Genomic DNA, 25,344 nt, shown 5'->3' on the forward strand with positions numbered 1-25,344 from the left:
GCACACCTACGTACATTGTCAAACATTGTAGCACTTGGTGTACAGTTATATTTCACATTACGCATCCACGCTACAGACACCTCCATAGGCTAATATTAATCTACCCAGTGCCCTAATAGCCTGAGTCAGCCCATAATGGTGCAATAGCATGCATCACTTCAGGAAGAGGGTGCGGGCCCAGATTTACAGTCTCAGTCCAGGTAGGTGATAAGTCAGAGTCCCCTCCTTGGCCACAAATCCTTCAGAGAGCTGCCTGGGTTCAGAGGTCAACATGTGAATGCACAATGTAATCTGGAGACAAACAGCCCAGCCCTCAGTACAGTCATCAAGGTAAATATTGTAGAGCATCTGATGGCCAGTGTACGTTTCAAAAATGCTGATGACCTGCCAGTCGAGGACTATATTACACCAGCAGTTATTGCTGCATAACATGTCTGGGCCTTTTGTTTGCGATGGGAACACCTATCGTTAATTCAGCCACACATTCGGCTACTTGGAAACACCATGTGGAGGAGGATTACAGTCAAGGTTGTCAGCCTGGTGGCTGGAGGCCAGGAGTGGGAGACAGATAGAGAAATGCAGAGAAAAGGGCAAGGGGGGGGGGGATTGGGAGAGAAACGGCACAGACGAAAAGAGAGACGTACAAGACCCCCGCGGTGAATGAGACTGCCTACTTATCAGCCGTGAGCGTGATGTGCAAACAGAGGCCTTTCAGGGCTGCCAGGCACACAATAGCTTTGTTTGCTATGCAATAGAAACCAGTTGTTCGCTGCTGAGTCAATATTTACTGCCTAATGGAATGTGTGCTCTGCTACTACCCCTGCTCAACAACACCAGATTGGAAGAGGGACTTATTACCTCCCCTCTCTTGTCTTTTAAACCACCCCCCCCTCCCGCCATTCTGTGTCCCTCTTCGTCCTTCCCTCCCTTTTCTTTATCTTACCCTTCCTATCCTTTCATCCTTTACTTCCTTTACTCCCCCCCGTGCTATCAGAGTTTTCTTCCTCCCTATTTCCCCCCCCCCGTCCTTCCCTCCCCTATTCTGTCAATCCCATATCATATCTCTTGCATCTGCACCTCCCCTCGTGTGGCAGAAAAACAGAGTAGTGGAAACTCCATATAAGGCCTGGGACTGATTGAGCAACCTCTGCTATAAAAACAACAAATACAAAGATGCTGAGTAAGTTGATCAAAGGAAATCCAGAGTATTATTGAAATAGTAAAAAAACAAAACAAGTGGAATAGTTGAAAAAAATAGTGGGTGTGGACAATCTTCTGTTTATGGAGGCCAATATCCTACCAAGGCCGTGGCTCTAACAGAGGGAGACAGAGATAGCTCAGCGATGAGATCACTGTGCTGACAGAATGATCCCTTTGTGCTCGAGCCCAATGGCAGGCAGTAAATGCATTACATGTGGTATTTACGCCGTGGCTGCTGATAAACTGCAGCTAATCACAATTTTCCTAAAGGTGCATGCAGGCAATCATGCACAACAACACCAACATGCTTCCCCCTGTTGACAGTATTTCTGCTCTCGCTGTGTATTGATTCTGCACCTGAATCTTGCCCTGCCATCCTCACACACGCACACAGACACACGCACACACACACACACACACACACACACACACACACACACACACACCCCTTTGCTCAGGTGTGAAGGGATAACTGGAGGCATGACACACTTGTCCGAGTCCTATAAAGTTTTTTTTCTCCACCAGCCACCCCGACAATCCATTCCTTTCAGTCATGCTTCAGTATCGTTTCCTTACAGCCCAGAGGATTACTGAGGAGAGGACAGTTGTGGGAGTGATGGTGCCGGTGTGTGTGTGTGAGGGGAGAGGGGGGTGGGGGTGGGTTTCCATAGTGACACCAAGGCAATGAAAAGATTGGACCAGTGGTGTGTGTGTGTGTGTGTGTGTGTGTGTTTATTGTGTGTATATTCGGAGTCCAGCTCTGTAGCTCTAGGTTGAGACACAGTGGAACCATTCATGATCTACTATCTGGCCCCCAAGGCCTTCACTCTTAAATCAGAGCCAGCTTGCAGAGCTCGGATCCCTGCAGGGTTTTTCTTTTTGCACCCAAATCACTATGTGGTATAAAAAGACACAAATGATTCTTATTCTAATAGTGTTTTATGTTATCTTTTTTTCCCTCCTCCCACTCATTTTAGTCTTTTAATTTTGTGTCCTTCCCCAAAGTGACGATGTCGTATTTAATATCCCTGTCATAAAGAAGACCGAACGGGTGGCTCGGAGTTGTTTGTTAATGGTTTCGTGCTGGCCGAGGGATAAACAATTAGGATGAGACACATTCACGGTCTCTAATTATCCTTTCTGAGCGCAGATTACATTTTTTCATAAGTTTGGCTCCTAACGAGCCAAATCCGCTCCATGTACGGGCGTTACATCTGTCCACATTCCGAAAAACAAAATCGCTTAACTGCCGTTGTTATCAACTGGCACTGCACTGTTCGCGGGATTCATCAATATTATTTAACCAGGGCAGTTAGTGCCTCATCTAATCACCTTTCACAGCTATTTTCCAGTGAACCTGACCTCACACCGAGTCCATTGACGGGCCACTGATTGTGGTTTGGTGTGGTCAAAGTACTTTTTAACTGTAATTCGTCAATGAAATGATTTAAAAACGTGTGCGGTATTTGTAAAGATTCCCTCTGTCTGCCCTGAGCATACATTACAAGAGGAATAATTTTCAAAGGGGCCTTGATTGTGCGGAGCCTATGTTAATGAAATCTGTGGTCTTTCACAGAGTTGACACTTAATGAAGACTATAATGTGGGCACAGACGTCTGAAAGAACCGCCTCAAATTAGAGCTGAAATTCTAAATCTGGTGTTATACCTTGAAGAGTAATTTAAAGATAAGACAATTTCTCATTTGGCATATGAAATAATTAATTATCTCTTTGGTAGAAATATCTTAACAAGGCTACTTAGTATGGATATAAAATTTCAAATGGTAAAAATCTAATTAGCATTATTAACTTATAGTGTGTAAGATTACATCTATTCTCTTCTCAAAAGGTCCCGCAGAGTTGAATTGATAATTAAGTAATGAAATGAAAATGTATGATCTAATCATTGGCAGACCGTATTGGCACAGCAGTTGTTCTAAGGTTTCAGGCAGCAATAAGGGGGGGGGGGGCTTGAACCCCCTAATAATGACACAAGCCTTGAAGAATTGAGTTACAATAGCGAATTTATTCGCATGGAGTCCCATTTTTAAAGAACTCAAAGCAGGTCCAACAAAGCTGGTTTGATCCTCAGTTTGCATTATAGTGAAACGCATCGTTACACCTGAAACTTACTTAGGCACAGCGGTGTATTGAGCTAAATGCACCTGCATGCTCAAAATGGCAATGCTAACATGCTAAAGCTAAGCAAGTATAATGTTTACCTTGTTCACCCTCTAAGAGTAGTGTGTTAGCATTAGGGTTGGGTACCGTTCACATTTTTTCATACCGGTACCTGAAATTTTTCCCTCTGTAATACCAAAAAAATAATTCCAAACCTATTTATCCTATTTACATAGAACATTGTTATTTATTTAGAATATTTTACAAATAAAACCCCTCCCTCCGTACACCGTACAACCTATTAAATCAAATAATTATTAATTTCTTACACAGCATTGTAACTTTTATTCTTGTATTTGTATATTCTTCTATTTTAGCCTGTTTCATTTTCATGACCATTTTTAAATGCTCTTCAGTGTTTTATGTACAGCGTTTTGAATTGCCTCGTTGCTGAAATGTGATATAGAAATAAAGTTGCCTTGCCTTACAACCTCAGCCTGTCAGTCAGTCCCCAGGGCACAGAAACCACTCTTGTGCCCTGCCTGTCTCAGAGGAAGTGTAACGTCGACAGCACCGCGACCGCTTTCGGCGTGTCTGCGTGAAGTTTTGAAAAACTGTAACCACACTTGCAACCACTTCGACATTGCCGTGACTCACTGTGACTTCAACAAAACTGCAGAGACGACGTAGTTTGCTCTGTCCGCACCTGTGTGTGTGTGTGTGTGTGTGTGTGTGTCGGAGCCCCGCTCTTTGTCACCATGCAGAGGTGACAGATATGCTCGCGCTTACACGCTCTCAGTTGCTGACATTTGGCACCGTTTGATTTAACGTGATCGTTCCTCGGTAGTACCAAAGTGATTCGGTCAGTACCCAAAAACGTACAGAGTTCGGTACCCAACCCTAGTTAGCATGCTAACATTTGCTAATTAGCACTAAACGCTGAGTACGGGTATGTAATTAGTTCTGTTGGTGTTGGGTCATAAACCAAAGTATTGGACATATTTATTTTGACCTTTTTATAGTGGCACCAGATGAAAAGTCAGCAGGATTCATCCTCTGGGCATCAGGGATTTGTGGACCAATTTCATGGCAATCCATTCAATAGTTGTTGAGATAATTCAGTCTGGACCAAGGTGGTGCACTGCCAGAGTGCATCATACGTTCATACAGACATAGCCATCCATACAGACGTGCTGCTGGTATGGCAAAAAAAAAAAACGATTTGATATGCCATCACAAATGAAAGATTTGAATAGCAAATTAGCATTTGTGTCATTGTAAAACAAAGACGGGTTGCTCCCCGCAGGTAGTTTCAGTCCTGGCGGTTTCGTCCATATATTTTAATATTTGGCCTGATGCAAGAAAGGCACAGTGACATTAAAAAGCAGCGCTTCAGCTTCACTGCCTCATAGCAGGTTAAATGGAGCGGAGGGCAATGAGCAATCCCTCTCCTCTGTGCTGCAGGTTGTTCTTCCCCCTCTAAACCCATCGCTTCATGGTGTTCCGGCTTAAAGCTTTACCCTGTGGGGTCCCAACAGGCTGGAATAAAATACAAGTGGATGTGGCAAGTTGCCATGGAAACTTAATAAGCCAGCAGTTGTAGTGAGAGAAGGAGTCAACTACAGTACCCAGTGAAGCGTGCATCTGAAGGCAATAAATTGAATGCTTTGGAAGGGAAGAAGACAGAGAAAAAAAGAGGCAAGGGGGACCGTGTGTTATTGTGAAATAACCTTTTAAGTTGAAATTAAATATTTTGTCAGCAGTGTGAGGCTCTGGGCTGCCTCCCCCCTCTTAGACGTGCCTGCCAGGGCTAGAGGTTAAGCGGCTGTCTGCATTGTCACGAGGATGCTCTCGGGCGACCGGGCCGCCTTCTGCTGCGTGTCACAACTGGTGACCGAGGGACGCCTGGCTTTTTTCTTTTTTTTTCTTCCTCGACCTCACCTACAACTGTCATTGCTTTGACTGTCGGGCCATTACGCGCACTCGTCTCCAGGGCACAATTGATGTGCCATTGGCTGTCACAGCTCAAAAGCCTCCAACACACCACCTGATTGCCAAGCATCCTTAATGCCGCGTAAATCTTTTATTAACCGCCAATCTATCATTAATTATCGGCTCCTGGCATTTATGGATAGGTGGGGAGATTGATAGCGGGGGATAGGGGATGGGTTTAGAGGTACTGTTGACTGTTTAGGGAGCCATTCTATAATGACGGAGGAGCCTTCTTAACTTTTATTTACAAGGGGGAGGGCCCTGCTCGCCACTCGCCAGAGGTGTTGTTCATCTGTCTAGCTAACCCGATAACATTAGTCCTCACAGCGGCTGGAAAACAGCTTTATCTTCATTCTGTGTGTCTCTCAGGGTCCGTCTCCATATGTTTGTGGACAGCTCGATGATCAGCTCTCTTTAACTCCACGGGCTCTTCGGTTTTTTAAAAGAAACAAATGAATTCCCCTCTGAGACTTAAGCCCTGAACCAGCCAATATGTGCCTGTCTGTGAATGTGTGTGTGTTCCCCGTCGACTTAAAGGTGAGGTATCTGCTTCTGATTCAGGGGCAGTTGACAGCTCTGTTGCCCGGAAAGCCTTCTGTTATCTGGCTTTGCATAGGATTAGCTGTCAGCTACCTGCTGCAGTAAACAAACAAATAGAATGAGCCCAATTATAAGGGCAGTGTCCGGGACATCCTTGTGTTGCCATAGCGCTGCATAAAACCAGGCCTTGTGCGACTCTATAAATCATCAGGAAAGCTTGGCCTAAATGTGCCAGCAAAAGCACTGTAACATCTTCCTTCTCGCTTTTTACACCCTAATTCTCCTAGACCCCCCCCACCCCCTCTCCACCGACCTAACACTATTTACAGCTTCTCAGATGCTTAAGCCACCAAAATATAGCGTTGTTTTATCTTTAGACAAGTCGATAAGACAGCATATTGGTTTTCTGCTAAAAGCTACGGATTGTGCTGCACGTATTGACTCATCAGTTGGGCAGTTCAGACTACAGCTCAGGGAGAGAGAGAGACACACACAGACACACACACACACACACACACACACACAGACACACAGAGTCCTTGGTTTGCTCAGTGTTTCATTTTCTGACATTCACCTGGTGTAGAGAAAGATATTAAAACCAAGAACAGGGATCAGACCTTGGATAACACAATGTAACAGGAAAGGGGGGGGGGCGAGCAAGAGGGGAACTGAGACATGGAAAGAGAGAGAGAGGGGGTATAGGGGAATAGACATGGAATGAACACCCCTCCAGAGTGCTTTATCCTGCATTGTCACGCTCTGTTATCCCAGCAGTCTACTTGATATTTAGTGACAAAGACTAGATTAGGGCTGCCTCCCTATCGCTGCTGTCCCTCCTCGGCCCTGCAATGCACAGGTAGTAGGGGTGGGAATCACCAGAGGCCCCAAGATATATTATCACCATACTTATGTCACAATACAATATTATTGCGATTTTAGACCTATTGCGATATTTTGCGATATAATGCAATTAATTACCTTTTTTCTCTCCAACTTATTACTTCCAAATGATGTCCCCAATGGAAAGCAGTGTCAAGGTATGTTTTATCTAAAAAGATACATTTCTCTGTTTGTTCATCTCACTTCAACTTTGTTTCTTAAATTCTCATGTTATATAATATAATTTATATAATGAAAAGATCGATATTTAGCAGCTGTGTATCGATTATAGTATTGCCAGGGAAAATATTGCAATACTATTCTGTGTCTTTCCCCCACGCCTAACAAGTAGTCAAATGGAAATCTTTTGTCTTCCGCTACGAGCTGATGAAAGTGAGCCGCATCAGGGGAAATTTGCATCGCTCAAGGTTTCACAGTGGAGGTCAATGTCAGGGCCAGAGGAGGAGGAAGGAGAATGATTGGTTCACAGGGCCTGCAGACAGACGGACTCGTTACATTGGTCATTATTCCAGCTCATGTCACAGTGGAATGAGAGAACTCAGCAGGTTTCATTAAAAGCCCGCAGTCGGCCGCGCAGCTAGTTGTTCAGTCGACTGGTTGGTCAGTGGATTATGGGAAGAGCTGAGTAGAGGGTTATTGGAGGTGGTTGACAGAAAATGACCTCAGTGTGTTTTGGCCCACAGAGGTCATTATATGTTGTTGCACTGAGGGCTCGCAAAGGGCCAGCCTGGACTGCGGCTCGGCCTATCCATTTATTAGCCTATGAACTGGGCTGATGTAAACAGAGGCATCCAGAGGCTCAGGAAACCAAAATAATGTTCAGGTCACCGTCATTGGAAACAATCAGGGCTGTCAAAATTAAAGTGATAATACCGTTGGCGTAACAAGTTAACACTCATTCCTTTTAACGGCACTAATTCTTTTGACGCGTGATTAACACACGCGCGTTCTGTGTTTTGGGCCTCGGGCCGCACCGTAGTTTGGGAAATCGGGAAACGATGCTGCAGTGACCTAATACATCCATGGCTGTAATGTTGTAAATGGCTAGCAGAAACTGTAAAGTGCTCCGTGATAACATCCAGGGCATCCCCAAATCCGCCGCCTGGCTCGCCGTGGCGGAGTAAAAGCGCATTTCCGGTCTGATCTACGAGGAGACGCGCGGTGTGCTGAGGGTGTTCCTGGAGAACGTGATCCGTGATGCCGTCGCCTAACTCCGAGCACGCCAAGAGGAAGACGGTGACCGCCATGGATGTGGTGTACGCTCTGAAGAAGCAGGGCCGCACCCTGAGCGGCTTCGGAGGCTAAACCTGATTCTGAATCCTAAATAAAAGGCTCTTTTAAGAACCACACACTTAATCTAAAGAGTGACTTCCCTGTCTTAGTAACAGGCTTTATTACTTACACGTTCAACTAAATCAGTGATCTAGCAAAAGCAACTCAAGACCCAAAAAAATAAACCCACACACACACACACACACACACACACAGAAATGGATAAAAAAAAAGGGTCTTTTAAATGGCAAGTTTTAAAGCCCTTCCAGATGGTTCTCGCGACAAGACTAAAGTAATTTGCATATACTGTCAATGTGAATTGAGTTATAAAAATATCCCTTTTGAAGTACATTTGGAACAGATAAAGAAATGTGCGATTAATTTGAGATGAATCAAAAGTTAACTGTGGACAATCTTGAGATTAATCACGATTAAATATTTTTATCGATTGATTGCTTTGCTTCCGGATCTTGATTTTAGTACATAATTCCATTCCATCACAAATAAATGGCTGACAAGAGATGATCAGCCTCCAAAGACTTCACTTTGCAGGCAGCGCGCTCCCGTGGAGAGTTTGTGTGTTAACCCAGGGGAGACGAGTACGGAGCTTTTAGCAGAAAGACACAAAAGCAGAATTAGGATTCCCGTAGCGTGGCTTTACAGGTACTCTTTCAAATGACTCCACGGAGCCCTTCAGGCTACTGTCAGCTGAAACCCTCACTGGAGACATGCAGCTTATATGCCCTCTGTGTTTCACAGCCCTGGAGCAGATGGTTATGATATGGATTACACTGACAGTAAGTCAATAAGACCCAGATCCTGGGTTTGCACTGGATTAGTCAATTGTCTCTCTGCCCCCTTTATATGATTTTTGTTTTCTGATTGCTCACGCCTCTCTGCTCTTCAGCTCAGTTTGAAGCTGCGTTGAATTGACTTCTTTGAATTGGAGGTAGTGAAACAGAACTTTAGAAATAACAAAACCAGACTGTGAAATGGTGTTCTGAGGCCTTTTTTTCAAGTCCGGGTGAACAGAAGAAGCTCATTCTAAAACTGCTGAAACCCAGCGCTCCCGACACAAATCTTGTTTATTGCTCCCATGCCATATGTTACATGTCCACATGCTTTTACTCTTGATATACGATAGATTTACCCAGCTCACAGACCAGCTTTGGTTACAATTAACCAATGCTCCATCCAACCAGAGTGCAGCAATTAAATGCCATCCAATCAAATTTGTGTGACAACCAGACGCCTTTCATCACAGCAGGGAGGCAGACGGCTCCTTGCAGCCCACCTGCCTCGAGCGCTGTCTCAGGGATGGTCTGGAATAGCTAATTAGGCAGCGCCGCTGCAGAACATCCAGCACGGGACACTCACGCCAAACCAATAAGAGTAAAAAATTCCACTTGATCTCGTCATCAAGCCTCGTTGTTTTCAAATGTGTCAGCGTTCTCACTTTTGATCCGTCGTCAGCGCAGACAGAGAAGAGAGAGGAGCATTTTTGGTTTGTTTAACAGAGTTTCACTGGAGTTTGCAGGCCCCTGCTGTGCACACGCATGCTTTTCAACTGCAGTCCCACTCAGGGAAGAGGGGGGGGTTGGACTGGGACATCAAAATGTTGTTTTTTTTTGTAAACGGTGGACTCGTCTGCACTCATCTGTTGTCATGTCATTGAGAGAATATTCAGGAGGTGATCGTCAGAGCAGCTACACGGCTTTGAGCTGCAGGAAGTGCACTTCAAAGTATGTGTCCCAGCTGTAAGACTCTTTGGTTACACTTTTGTCATAAAGCAATCCATTTTTAGCTATTATTCCAGGTGCAAAAGCACGGAGGTGCCGGGGGGGGGGGGGGGGTGTTATTTTACTACAGCAGTGATAGAAATATATAAATAAATAAAACAAAAGCAGTGAGTTAAGTTGCCTCTTGCAGAGCTGCAAAACTCATCTCTGTCCTGAAGTGTTGAGTACTCTCACAGCTGGAAAACAATACCACAACAAATAATGTATGAGGGGCCAGCAGAGGGGGAGCACGCTGCAGCCAACACAAATAGGAATTATTCATTATACATGCTCTATTCACCGAGTATGTGTGAGGCCAGCTCAAGCCGGTTAATATGCAGTGTTTTCCATAAGTCAGGCGGGGCACCTCACCTTTTGGGTGCCTGAGAAAACTTTCTGAACCCACCCCTCTTTAGCTTTCCCTTTCTGTCTTCTTCCACCCCCCTACATTCCATTCTCACAATAAACAAATAGAAAAAAAGATTGTATTATGAGAACTTTCATGTATGAGGAACGATCTTTTCCTGTCTGCTTTTTTGAATGTCTGGCCTTGATAGGCAAAAAGCATACATTGGGCCTCAAACTGAAGCTCATCAGTCATGACATACCATTAGTGCTCAAAAGGCCAATTACAAAAACCTACAAGGCACTCAGAGTCACTAAACGCCAGACTTCGATTAGAGCCTGACCTCACTGCGATTTGCGTGCACAGCTAAGCACCAAATAATAGATAGAAGATCTTTAACATAATTACGCCTTAATGGACGGCGAAGCCACGTTGTCAAAAATTGATATGCAGGCCTCGGCAGCGTTTAAGGGGAAATTGCAGAGCACATTTATCTCCACGTCAAAGAGACACCGAAAGAGAAAGGGGGCTGATGGAGGAATGACATGCTGGGATGACACCACCCTCTGTAAGATCATCTCCCATCAAGCAATTCTGTGGCAAGTGCTATCTAGTCTAATTGCAGTGAATACCCAACCCCATTCTCCCCCACCCCACCCCCAAAACCCTTTTTATATTTAATCATACCCCTGCTACTCTCTGTTGACAAAGCCAAATGAAGTTTTACCGGCCATATTAGCTGCAATATTGACCAACTTCTCCAAGGTGACCGCCAATAACGGTGGTCAGCTCCAGTCCGCTGCATTTAGCAAAGACTTTTTGTGAAGTCAGCCCCATTAAGTCAGGGATAATTGTGTGTGTGTTCTCCATGGTGAATATTTGATCTGCTGTTTGCCCTTTGCTGGCCACACTGTGCAGAATAATGGCTCCCTTTGAGCGGCACACGGCAAAACCTTGGGCTCCTTCGGCCTAGTAAGAGGCCAACCCAATTACTCTATCAATTATTAATTCATCATAAAGGTCGTCCTTTTGCTCTATTATCCACACCAGTCTGAGCATGCCAATGTCATGAGTGTTACCAGGGCCTTCAGGTCAAAAACCACCCAGACACAGATGAACACTATGCACACTGCAGAGGACTTGACAGACTTCTCTAACTGTCAGAAATGGTAAGGAATCACAGTATGTGTATAATTAATGAGGGCTGTGACAGTGTTTTAAAATTGGGTAGTATTGTATTATAAGTGGTAAAAAAATTAGCCCTTTGACTTTTGTCTTCCGACCATTTTTAAACCTCATCGCACTCTTTAGGAAGAACAATTGACACATTTGCTAGCTATCAAAGACCTAAAATGGAGCACTAGCTATTAGCACTGGTGGATAAACCTTTTAGCAGTAAATCTGAACCAACGTATCTGAATCCTTACCATATTTGTTTCTTGTACTGTATGTGGGAGATGAAGTGAAGTAAAAAAATGTGAGCGATTATGATGTTTGTGTGATACAGGTTAGCTACATTCGTTAGCTGCATTTGTTGGCTGGAATTTCCCAGTATGGTTGTGACATGATGTTGCATTTATGCAATGTTGGCAGAATGGTAAAAAAAAAAAAAAAAAAACCTCCTGTTATTCTGCATTTACCCATTATTTCAACGTGGTTGGTGCCATGCCAATGGTCCGACAACCCATTATTCCAATATCCCAATAGCTTGAAAAACTATCTTTTGGACAAAAGCCATAGTCCGTTATCTCAAACAAAAGCTCACTTCTGTTTATTTAACTTCACAGAAGAGTTGTTGGAGGTAAATATCAGCCCAAATGAAAAATCTTTCTTTCGGACTTGTACAAAGTAATACGTTATGATTTACGTTATTATTTATGCATTTTGATTTATACGTTATAATTCATACTTTATGATTTATACGTTATGATTTATATTATCTGTTAAATTATGTTAACTGAGTCTGGAAAGAAGTAAGGCTGGCTGTCACTGAACTCCAGCATTTTCATCAACAGGTCTTCGGAACAAAGGGCTTTTGTTTATCCCCCTCTGGCAGTGACAGCAATTACACCAACACTGTTGACGTGCTAAAGAAAAGAAGTGGGATTCATAATAACGCTGCGTCGCTTTGGTCCCTCCCCTCTTCCTGCCTGTCGAGGTATTGGGTAATACAGGTAGACTGACAATACTGTGTAACCAAATGGAGAGCCAGAATAAGCAGCTACGCTGTCACGAACTGTAAGTGAGTGAGCAAGGTTAGTTGATAGCACTTTGTGTCGGCTCATGTAACAACGTTGTTGTGGAGTAAATAAACTACTCGTTCTGAGTACAAATGAGCCATATCGGCATCCTTCCGGTGTGCTAGCGCGGGATATACAGAGAAATACAGAGAGCTTTCCCTGGCGGCTTAATCAGCATTGTGTGAACTTGGTCGGCAAGGGCTTGAATGTAACGGACGTTCATTAAGGCTATATGTGAAAATTCTGCATTCTAGCGTAAATATTGGACTTTATTTGGATGTAACTCCCAGTGATGGTTACTTTGCAGTGAATGACTTGAACATTGCATAAGGTCAAACCAAGAGAGTCATTTGTTCAACAGCCACAACAGTCTTTCATGACAGAGTGCTTTTGTAGAGTTCTAGGACTATATGCCTCTCATCTATACAGTGATAGGGGAAACTTCATCGTTGTCGGTGTCCCTTTTTGAAGTGGACCACAACAACAAGTGGGCTACACAAGCCGATCAATCCACTTGAACCGTGACCAGCGGTGGGTTTGTGCTCCTGTGGGGCTACATGTCAGTGCCGCCGTAGCTAATGTTGAATGTGTCGTCTGGTTTGACCTTTTAGCTAATGGTGCTGGCACTCTTTAGCAAAGGCCACATTCTACATTTCAACCAATCACTGCTCCCTGCATTAACTGTCTGCGTACTGGGGACTGAACGAAACAAGCCACCGAGGATCAAAATCCAGTAGTATTTGGGCCATTCCACAAATAATAATGTGGCCAGTGATGGCGATAATCAGTTTCACGGTGAATGTGATAGCGTGGCATGACATGACCTTTTATCGAGCCTGAAATGTATGAGCGCTTGGTCTAGGTTATATTACAACATCAATATTTATGATAATAACATCGAAGTGCGTTATCACCCTCTCCATCTGACACAGACCACCTGTATTTTTAGTGTACTGTCAACAACTACTGTGAATGCAGTTTGGGGATTTGGACGGCATGAAAGATTAAACCAACAACTTATCACACATGTACTGCAAAGCAGATTTTCAATTACGATGCAAAGCAGTCTACTTTGGTAATTACGAATTGCCAAGGCTGTCTTCATTAAATTGCATTATTTGTCATATTAGCATTAAGTGCATAATTAAATATGATTATCTGTAATTATTCCCATAAATTACATTTAGGCCACTGATCACCAAAGACATAAACACAACACAGAGTCTGTAGTGACTGTCCCGTTCAGAAATACATCCCCCAAACAAAGCTAGCATTAATATTCTATTCCCACAAATCCCATCTGTTGAAGAGTTTACAAAACTCCCCTCAAACTTTCCTTTCCTCTTCTGTTGACAGTGGAATACGTTATGTTGCTCGAGTAAAATGTGGAGCTTGGGCGGTTATGAAGAAGTGTGAGCACAAAGCTGTTGTAACTTGACAGCTTAAATACCAAATGTTATTTTTTTTATTATCATTCATTCTCATGCAATGTAAAAAAGAACAAGGGTGTAAGTAGCATTAGTGATATCATAATTCAGCAACAAGCATACTTGTACATCTTATTGATTCAATTTTCACTTGAATTTTATTTATAGTGTCAAATCAAAACCAACGTTTTCTCAGGACACTTCATACTTCCAGATAGAGTAAGTCTAGACCACAATTTAGAGAGACATAACAACAATTCCCCCAGAGAGAGAGAGATAGAGAGAGAGAGAGAGAGAGAGATCGAGAGATCTTTCAAGTCTTTCTGCTCATTTGGAAACATTAGATGGGGCATTGTCATGCAGTGTGTCAAATCGTCATGGCAACATGGGAAAAGAAAAAGGCAACATGTTTGGAAGGGAAAAAAAATGTGCCAGATCTTTTTGTGGACTTGGTGAGGTAGTGGACCAGCCTGCCAGCCACCAGTGGAGGAGACAAAACCGAAAACAAAGTGTGAGCGTGTGTGTGTGTGTGCGTGTGACAGTGTACGCGTGACCGTGTGTGCGCGTGACCATGAGTGTGTGAGCGCGTGTGTGTTTGAAACTGCTGACTGGAAAAATGTGGCTTTCTTCAAGAGCTCACAAAGCCATGAAAGCATGTGATGACAGTCTGGTGAACACACTCAATCACACACACACACACACACACACACACACACACACACACACACACAGAGAGAGAGAGACACAGTCATATTTGCACACTCACTGAAGGCTGTCGCAGCAGATGAAGCTTCTTTAAATGTTGTTACAAGTACCTGCCTGGAATATGAGAACTGTTTGAAATCTGTGATACATTCTTGTAGCCGATGTAGGTGTTGGTAGTGTAATTGTGGTCTCAAATTATATTGCAGTTATTATAAAAATGTAAATAAGCTATAGCTATACCTTTAAAAACTAACTTATGTTACTCCCATCTATTAAGGCCCAAGAAGACCAAAAATAAACAAAAGTACAGTCTTGTTTTACAGTACGGTGTTTATATTTAGACACCCTGGGCTGTCGACCGAATATTCCTCTGTGATGGGTAAACTGAGAGTACCACGTTACATAAAAGCCCTGAGAATCCAGTGACTGGCATGTTGCTGCACAAGAACCATTTTTAATAATCAAATTCCCCTGTGGCTTGAGTAAGAAATGTGTGTGCCCGTGTGTCTCTTCGTTCCTGTTCTCATTAAGATCTACACTACAGGGCTCTGCTTCAATGTTGTTTCCTGTATAGCCCATTACTGCTACCTGCCCCGGGGTTGGAAGTTGAAGCCTGAGACAAACAACGAGCCGTGTGCAGTAAAATGCACCTTGGAGATTAGCGTGGCGAGGAAATCGGGGTGTGTAAGAGGGGTGAACTTAAGGTTGAGTCAACCTGAGGCCACAATGGGCTGTTGTGGAAAGACAATTTCCAGCCAGGCTTTTAGTGTGGGGGCAGGGGACAGAGAGAGGGGGAGGTTATGGTAGAGAGACAGAACATTTAATATAATTTTAATTCAGAAATTACAGACAGATTTTTTTATTTTAAATCCTATAATTTACTGTATCCCAGAGGAAACCCCAGTATAGTGTCTTATTTGCACACAACACATTAAGGATACAGTCAAAAAGTGCAAACACCACTCTTTTTTTCTTTTAATAGTGCCAGAGTAGTATTGCCACTTTCTTTAACCTAGAAGGACAACAATTAAAGGTGTGTAAAGGCTGAATAGAAAGTTGTGTTTTCATCATTCAAATGTGAACGTAGGGCTGGGCGATATGGAGTAAATCAAATATCACAATATTTTTGACCAAATACCTCGATATCAATACTGCAACGATATTGAAGGGTTGACTATTGGTGCTTTCACAAAATATTTACACAATGAGATTTTTGATAAATAATCATCAGTAATGTGGCTATAATGACTAAGTGGGTAAAGGCAAATAATAGAACAGTTACAACAGTCTGGTAAGTTCAGAAAATGACATCACTTGACTGTAATGCAGCCTTTAAAACCAGGAAAAGCCCAACACTTGTGCCATATTACGATAGCCAAAATCTAAGAGGATATCTAGTCTCATATCACAATATCGATATATTGCCCAGCTCTATGTGAACGTGTTTTTTTTCTGTCTGCGTTTGTCTTCCATGCTGTTTGCAATGGCCTTTGTTTGAATATTATTGTGCACTTGCTACAGCCAATTTGGTCAGACAGCAGCGGATCACGAGGTGTTGCAAAATTACCTTTTACCACTGTGACGAACCTCGGAGTGGTCCAAACTTAAAGACAGACGCATGTCTGTACTAGGGATCGACCCATACTGGTTTTTCAAGGCTGATAACCGATATTTGGAATAGGTTACATTTACAGTGAAAATCTTTTAAGTCAAAATTTAGATTTTGGAATGTTACAACCTCCAACACAGAACTTTGTTTAAATGCTTTAAGCAATTATTTAATAAATGAGAAACTTTCAACATAATACACGGATGGTGTTGTGGGACATTAAGTCCGACTCAGTGGTGAGTGAAACCGAAACAGAGGGACAGACACAGATGTAGCAGAACTTTTTAATTAACATTATCGGTTATCAGGCAAATAAAACGTAGATGCAGATAATCTGCAAACTGCCATAAATCAGATAATCAGACAGGGCCGATAATCGGTCTATCCCTAGTCTGTATTGACTCTGTAATAGGGGTGCAAGATATATCGACTCAATATCGTTATCGCAATATCACGTTGCGCAATATTATATCGAAAGTATGCAATATTTTCAATTTTTATTGTTTCTAATATGTTCTGTTCTGTAGACATGGTCGTTATTTATATATTTTATACTGTCCAACCAGTAAAACATGTCCTGTTCTGTAGACATGGTCCTTATTTATTTATTCATGTTGTACCAGTCCAATGTGACGGTCAGTTGAAATAAACCTTGTGTTGTAAGAAAACTTTTATTTTGTAAACTTTTTTTTATTTGTTATGAATCTATTTTGATGCGTTTTTCCATAACTTTTGTAATTTAACATATGTTTAAAAATATCGAAATGAATATCAATATCGCAATATTCATAAGCAATATCACATTTTGTCAATATCGTGCAACCCTACTCTGTAAACGGAGCGATCTTCCCCATGTTTTTTCTTTGTCTGTCCTAAGAAACAAGCAGTACTTTCCATCCACGTGATTATGAAAAGGCCGCTCTGTCTGCCTTGCGTGACTCAACTCCTACTATTTCTGTGTTGTGCCAATTGCTATTTAGCAGGTGTTGGTGGGGACGGCTCACACTGATACTGTCAGTCACCATGTTTTCCAATTACCATAGCCTGCACACCAACATGATTGCCTGATTGGCAGTGTTATTTCCGTGGCAATTATTATGATTCTGATTATGTCAATCATTTCACTCTCCGCTGCATGTGGCAGTAGCTCGAGACACTCGCTTTTTATTTCCACTCATGTGTCTGATGGCTGTTTGAGGTATATTCTCTCTTTTTACAGTAGAGAAAACTTTTAAAAAATTCATGCTCTGTTCGCCTCTAGCGCCATTACCTTTGAGCTTGGTAGCTCATTCTAGATTACTAACGGCTTGTATATGGTCCCCATAATGATAATTTTCGCTCTCTGTCAGTAATAATTGCGAGGTTAGTTCTATTTTAGTGCAAGCTCAGGGCTTTCGGTTTTATCTTGCTACTTCTTGTATTATTCATGTCATCCTCGTGTCTTTGACTTTTCCTACTGCGCCCTCCATTTAAACCGCAATTACTACTATTACCACCTCTACGCTCCTCTGGTTAAAAAAAAAGAAAAAAAAAGAAGCCATTTTCATCATCATCATTGCCACTGCCACCATCATCATCTATTTACTACATGATTCAATTAGTGAGCCATCAGATAAAATGTCACCGCTGTAATCAGTCCATTGAGAACCTGTTTTCTTTTTTTTCCCTCGCTCTTTTTCTTTCTTTGCACCTTTCCACACTGTGCCTGGCGTTACATCTAAGGGTGGCTAATGACCTTGCACTTTTGAACTAACGCAGTATCTGCGGCAACAAATAGGTTTTTGTCTGCGAGGCTTTCAAGCAGCTGCGAGCTACAAGCAGTTCATACAGAATCAGTGGAAATGCGGAGATTGGCAAGGCTTCATTTACACCCTCTTCTGACGATGCTTTATCAGAACCCTGTTTCCTTTTTTTTCAGATTTGTTCCTCAGTCTTACAAATGGATTGAACTGACTCACGCCTGCTGCAAATGTTCAATATTCAAACTCGTGTCAGGACTCCAGACTGCAGTCAATTCAGGTGTAATGTGCTCAGTGATGGCTGTTTTATCTTGTGTGTTTTATCTACTGAATTGCACTGTGGTTTCTTATTTGCTGTGCACAGGTATGCTCAGATTGCTTTTTAAACCATTAGTAATCCAATCCTGGGCTCACAATTCACACTCATATACAGTAGTTGCATGCGCCACTGCAGCTTCAGCCGCATAGTGCCGATTACACAGCTATTGCGATGATTTGCCTGTCCCATATAAATGTTGGTAGACACGTGGACTGTGCATTCATGTTGTTGACTTTAAGTAGAACTACAGTCGATCAATCAATTTGATTTTATTGTAACCTTGATTGACATTTTAGCCATACTAGTGGTCTATATCGACGGCGGTTCATTACGGGATAGTTCCGGTGCCGCCGGACGTTCCGCTGGATGTCCCTCACTTTCCGCTTTCTTTGTGTTAACTTTAAACTCCGGTCGCATCGAGTAAAATTAACCGGAACCTCTGAGCAGCGTTGAAAACGGCAAGTTTTAAGGAAAATTTGGATTGTGCAACAAGGCAGGCCTGCTTGGTTCGTTCAGGGAATAATTGTAAAGATTTACAAAGAATGTGAATGTTTATGGCATTTACTCTGGGACGTTTTGAGACCGATTGGCAGGGATTTGCTATGGACAAGATACACTTGTAACTGCAAATTACGTTTAACCATGTAGCCAGCTAATTTAAATAGCTAACGTTACTGTATTATTATATCTATTGTAACAGTTGAGTAAGGGATAATGTAGAGCGAGGCGGTTGTTATAGCAAATACAACCCCGACAGGGTGATCCGGTCTTGAATCAGCCTGAAGGGGTTGTATTCACTAGAACAACCGCCTCGCTCTACATTAGCCCGCTTATTACAAGGGCTACTTACCAAATAAATCAATACTGTATTGGTCCAAATATAAGACATTTTTTTCCCCCTGGAAATACGTCTGAAAAAGTGGGGTCGTCTTATATTTGGGGTCTAGACCTTCAGCTGTTCAAGTCGCAGAGGCTGGTTTTAGAACGTTGAGGGACGTCACCTGCTTCAACAGCCAATAGAGAAATCAGCTGGTAAAGTCAGCTGTAAACTACAGAAATGAAATGATCCATAATCCGTTTGATTTTAATGTTTCAAACAGCTGGTCGAAGTGGCAGAGTTTTAGATGGAGCCTCAGCGACCGCCCGAAATACATTTCTGGCAAAAGCCACCGGTGAGGCACGCATTTTATTCCCCCCGCCCCCGGGCTGTGGTATTAGCCATATATTTTATGAGTCAGGCTGTTATGGGGTGCTGCCGTGCGATCGCTAGCTATAGGTGGACAAATTCATTCACCCAGCTGCTGTGTTAATCATTGCGGGTTGACACGTCATTAGCTGAGGCGTTGTTAAGTGAGCGAGCGGGCTATCGGCTGCTCTAATTCACATGTGTGTGGCAGTAAGAGACCATGGATGCACGGATGGCAATCGGTCTACCACCAAATATCTCATCATCTTTTGGGTGGATTACCTTAAAAGTGCCCATATTATGAAAAAAACTTTTTCTGGGATTTGGGGTGTTATTTTGTGTCTCTGGTGCTTCCACACGCATACAAATTTGCTGTTTTGAGTGAGATACGGTTTCTGAATGTCTCCTGCCTTCTGTCTCCGGGTGAGCAGTTCAAAATCGGCAGGGCTTTTTACGTAACTAGCCGAAACGAGGTGGCTAACTGTAGCATGCTAGCTCGTTCTGAATGGCAAAACACTGCTGCAACACACACTAGTTCACCATAATCTACAAAAGAACTACTTACATGTCCCTCTGTACTGCTCGTTTAGAAGGAGTCTCCCGGCTAATCCTGCCTTGTACTACTGAAGTTGTAGAAACAAACAGCTAGCTAGATGATGTGATCTTACCTAGCTACTGCGCATGTACGACTGCCAACAAAGATGTTACAGCAGTGAGAGGTCTCACTCTGTAGCTAAGAGTCTGAACCAGAGACCTGAACACAGGGTGAAAAGAGGAGCTGCAGCAATGTGCAGTACAACAAAAATATGGTGTTTTTTGATAATTAAACCAAGTAAACCTATCAGAATAGGTTTACTTGGTTTAATTATCAAAAAACACCATATTCTGGTACAACCTCAAAATACAATAATATGGGCACTTTAAGGTTTTATTTTGCAATTTATGGTCCTGGGGGGACCTCTAGCTCGCCTGGTACAGCATGTGCCCCATGCAGGCTGAGTTCTTGGCAGTGGTTCGGATCTGACCTCTAGCGTCAATATGAAGTTGACATTTTTGGTTTTTCGTTAAATGTCTTGATACCGATGAAATTGCCATGAAAGTTGGTACAGATGTCCATGGGGCCCGGAGGATGAATCCTAACTATTTTGATGATCCTCTGGCTTTTCATCTAGTTCCACCAGCACGACTAACCTTTTACTTATCCTGTCAAATATCTACAAGATGCATTGTCACATAACTTTGTACAGGCATTCATGGTTCCCTGGCGATGTATCCTGATGACTGGTGATCCCCTGTTGTTTTCAGTGAAATGCATGTCATAACTACTAGACAAATATCCATAACATTTGGTACAGACAGCCATGTCTGGCAACCAATTACAGTAGGTTATGAACCTGGCTAGAGCAAATGGATGGCAAATGTTCTTTTATTTAGCTATTTATACGATGCATTTGACTCCAAGATGATTTTGCACATAAGCTATTAAATACAGAACCTTAGGTTTATACCTGTTATAGGAGTGAGCCTAACCATTCTATTACATTGGTTACCAAACTTTGTTTTACGTCAAGTACCCCTACAACTGACACATATTAGACCACAGACCCCCATTGATGAGATTTCTTTCCCCAGGGTCTTTTTAGTAGAGAAAGTGTATGAAACCCATGAGCAAAAAAGTTTTAAAAATTGTGTTACTTATGGATGGAATTCTAGTGAAAATAAATTATTCCCCCTTTTGCCGGGGACTCCCTGGAACGCTCTCAAGGACCCCTGGGGGTCCCAGGCCCCACTTTGGGAACCCTCAGCCTTATACAGTAATTCATCTGACACACTTACCAACAATGGCCTAACTGAATGAAAGCAGACTCTTACAAACCCACATGGGTACACACACGCACTCGTAATCACCTTAAACATCCGCGTCATATCTTCCCCTGACCTCGCATACCGTACACCTGCCTGATCAAAGAGGAAAACAGCAGACATCTGTGTGTGTGTGTGTGTGTGTGTGTGTGTGTGTGTGTCCATCTCAGCAGCTGCTCTGTCAGCATCCTCTCAGTCCAAGGGGGGGGGGTCCACACAGCATGGCTAAAGAACTCATCAACAACCCCAGGCGCTGTGCTCAGTGTGTGGGATGTGTGCTGCAGACTCAGCCTATCAGCCCAGTATTTCCCCCCCCACACACACACACACACACCACCACCATCATCAAGGACCTGACTGTACACACATCAACATGCTTACTGTCTGCATTCATCCAGCCATTATGCCTTGTGCCCACTAGGACTGGTATTTTTTAACGGGGGGTTAAGATTTGGCAGTGCGAGAGCTTGTTATGATAAACTAGAACCTGATTTGTTATGAATGCAAAGCACACAGCTAAAACGCTCTCAGGGTATTTAGTCTCTGGCTATAGGCTTAATGAGTTTGTGTGTGCAAACTATGTGTTGCATTAATGTGTGTGATGCATGCGTGTGTGTCAGCGTTTTGTGCGAGGGCTCGTGTGTTTGTTCTTCACTTGTCAAAGAGGAGAGCTCTCTGGAAGTGTAATACACTCATGTATTGCATGATGGCTAGCGGCTGGAGGCGGTCGCTCGAATTCACCCGCAGAGGCTAATTCCATGCTAACAAGTCGGCGATGCCACATTGTCCCTGCCCACAGCCCAGTGGGCCAGTCTCAAAGCAAAACCAATTAGCTCACTCTGGGTCTGTCAACCCCCCCCACCTCTAAACTTTTTTTTTTTTTCCCTCTCTTCCCTTGGAGGCTTTTGATTGAAGGAGGTCTGTGAGGAGTGTAAAGGGGCTGCGCATTAATAAGCCTGTATCACTGACATGAAAGACGCCCAGCAAGGAACATCAAATACACAAGGCTAAGCTGCCTTGCCAATTAGCTAAAATAGCTGTTTAGTGACAAATCTTCTCACCCGCAACTGAAACCACGTCTAATGTACAAGCGAGCAGATGAATACAACTTTAATGGACGCATTAGCACGCTATGGGATTCTTTGTGAAAACTTTCTTTGCGCTATCAGTGTGAGTCTGAAGAAAGCGGCGAACATGAAGGTGTCAGGACTCGCTAAGTGAACGGACTTGACACTGTGCAGTATTTGCTGCAGTTCAACTGCAGGAGTAGCTTATTGGATGGTAATTAATGGAATGGAGGCAGATAAATAGAGAGAGAGAGAGAGAGAGAGAGAGAGAGCACCTTCATCGTGACAGCTAATCCTCATCTCTTCATCCCTCTCCTCAATTCCTAAATGAAACTACCCCTCCCTCATCACTCCTGCCCTTCCACTCCTCTCTCTTCCTCCCCTTATCAGGCCCCCTGCCTATTCTCCCCTGCCCCAACTGCACTTGTTTCCATGGAAACACAGGATGAAAAGAGTTACTTCTAGATTAAATCAAAGATTTTGAAGTGCTGAAAATATTACAAGCTCTTTTGAATCGTGTTCCTCGAGTTCAGGATGATACTCTATTTTCTCCTTCCAGATGCCGCGCGCGCGCGCGTATCCCTTTCTTCCCTGTAAGAAGAAAGACAGAGCAGCGCAGCTTATTCACTCACTGAAGCAAACTATAAGGCCTGTCTGTCTCTATGGGACCAATGAATGCCTTGTAAGTTGACAGTTTTTCTCTGTATTTCAGGGCTTTGTACTGTACGCGTCCCACAAATCTGTCAGCTGCCATCGTGGAGGTCCAGAGAAGAATTTTGTGCATAATTGAATATCCAGGCCAGAAAGAGAACAAAAACCTGAAAAGGTTTGATGTTTCTGTAGGATACTGCAGTCAACAGTCTGATAAGGTTGCTTGTCTTCAAACATTTTGTAGGTTACTGTGAAATGCGTTTTCTTTAGCCGCTGATTTTTCAACCCTGATTTACCACTTCAGGGCGCTACAATGCGTAGCTGGAAGCGCCGCCTCACTTACCGTGCAGGCAATGAGAAAAGCAAATGACTTAACTCGGTACTTGCTACGAACACCAGTGTTGGAGATGTTTGCTAGCTTGCAGATTAGATGGAAAGACAATGACGGTAACATGATCACACACTAAATTCAAAAGATGTAGCAGTAGCATAATTGTTGGGTCAAAGTCAAACTAAAATTTTGAATTCGCTGGACTTATTCTGTAAGAAATATAAACTGTGATGATACTGCAGCTAGGCCTGTAACAATTATTACACAATTGTCTAATTGTCCACATTTTTCTTTTACATAATTGCAGTTTCTGTTTAAACGCAGTTAATTGCTAAGGTCCTAAGGCGTTTGACTGGTAATTGTTGAGTTTGTTTGGATATGCCAAATTGTAATACATGTAAGTGATTATTGTTAGTTGTTGGCACTTGAGCCTATACACGTTCATGTAGGGCTGCACGATATGAACTCAAATCAAAATCACTATTAATTGCACATTTTAGCTCGATAACGATAAATTAACCATAATTAAATGTTTTTGTGATTCGATGACAGACACTGCGCTTTAAATTTCTTTTGTTTAAAGTTTTAAAAAAAACATTTTTGCGTGACAAAAATATAAATAGGCTATACAATCTATTTCTTAACTGCTAATTAAAGTGATACTTCACCGATTTAGCATTAAACTTTGTATCAGCAGAAACACGGTAGTATTTTTGAATGATCATGCTTCCCTCCCTCATGTCCCCCTGAGACCAGAGATCTCTGTATTGTGGGTCTGGGAAAAAATCTTCCGATGATGTAAAACGACGATTTTTGCGTCATCGGAAGATTTTTACCCAGAGGCAAAGGACTACAGCCAGTACTAGGAGCTACTTCCGCATAGCCCATAGGGGGTTGGACTGTCGACTTTTTCTGGAGATTGCCAAGGAAAAAATGAGTGTCAGCCATCTTGAATTCTCGCTTAGCTTCTCAGCAGCAACTGTTAGATTTATTCATCCCAAAGGAAATTTTAGAACAACAATTATGTGCATTCAATCTACCGCACACGTGTACCACCGGGATAAATTGGTACAGATCGGAGAATATGCAGGAAACTTTATTACAGACGGAATACTCGACAGACTACGTGAGCTTCGCCTGCTGGCTATCGAGACCAGCGGTGTTGCTCGATGCATCTGACTGGTAAAGGGACATCATCAGCGGGCACGTTGTACGAATGTGTCAGTGGAAAGCTAATGTTAGCTGGCCACCTGTTCCATCAATCCTGCTTGTGGTGGCCGGAGCGAGCAGCAGCAGCGGTGGTGGCCGGAGCGAGCAGCAGCAGCGGTGGTGGCCGGAGCGAGCAGCAGCAGCGGTGGTGGCCGGAGCGAGCAGCAGCAGCAGCGGTGGTGGCCGGAGCGAGCAGCAGCAGCAGCGGTGGTGGCCGGAGCGAGCAGCAGCAGCGGTGGTGGCCAGAGCGAGCAGCAGCAGCAGCGGTGGTGGCCAGAGCGAGCAGCAGCAGCGGTGGTGGCCAGAGCGAGCAGCAGCAGCGGTGGTGGCCAGAGCGAGCAGCAGCGGTGGCCGGAGCGGGCAGTGGCTGGAGCGGGTAGCGGGCAGTGGCCAGAGCGGGCAGTGGCCGGAGCGAGCAGCTGCAGCTGCCGTAGCAGGCAATGAGACCGGCTGTAGCGGGCAGCGGCCGGAGCAGGCGATCAACACAACAAACAAACATCCAACTTCAACGAAACTCCCAATGCGAGTTCAGAGACTGCTGTGTTTTTGTTGTTGTGGAAATATTGCTGTACCGGACTATCCAGCCTGCTGCTCTGTCGCCGGGTAAGACTAGTCGAGGTGTGCTGTGTTAACACGGACTGCCTGTTGCAGAAATGGGGTGCTTGTATCCAACTAACTGCTAACTGCTGGTGGAGTTTGTGACTGTTAAATGCCGACCATTCTACATCCCACGCAAATTTACGGCTGTGTTTATACTCCGTGTTTATACCACAGCCCACCAAGCACTAAAAAAAGTCAGGCACCGAAATGAGGAACCAAAATTTTCGTTCTTATTCGGTCTCGTTACTA

At 43.5% G+C, this 25,344-nt stretch overlaps 1 pseudogene; it reads left to right on the plus strand.

Annotated features, from left to right (window-relative positions):
• The first annotated feature begins 576 nt into the window (after positions 1–576).
• Positions 577–8,058, plus strand: LOC144537290 (histone H4-like; annotated as a pseudogene).
• Positions 8,059–25,344: the final 17,286 nt, after the last annotated feature.

The sequence above is a fragment of the Sander vitreus genome, chromosome 22 (genome assembly GCF_031162955.1).
Source record: "Sander vitreus isolate 19-12246 chromosome 22, sanVit1, whole genome shotgun sequence".
Taxonomy (NCBI): Eukaryota; Metazoa; Chordata; class Actinopteri; order Perciformes; family Percidae; genus Sander; species Sander vitreus.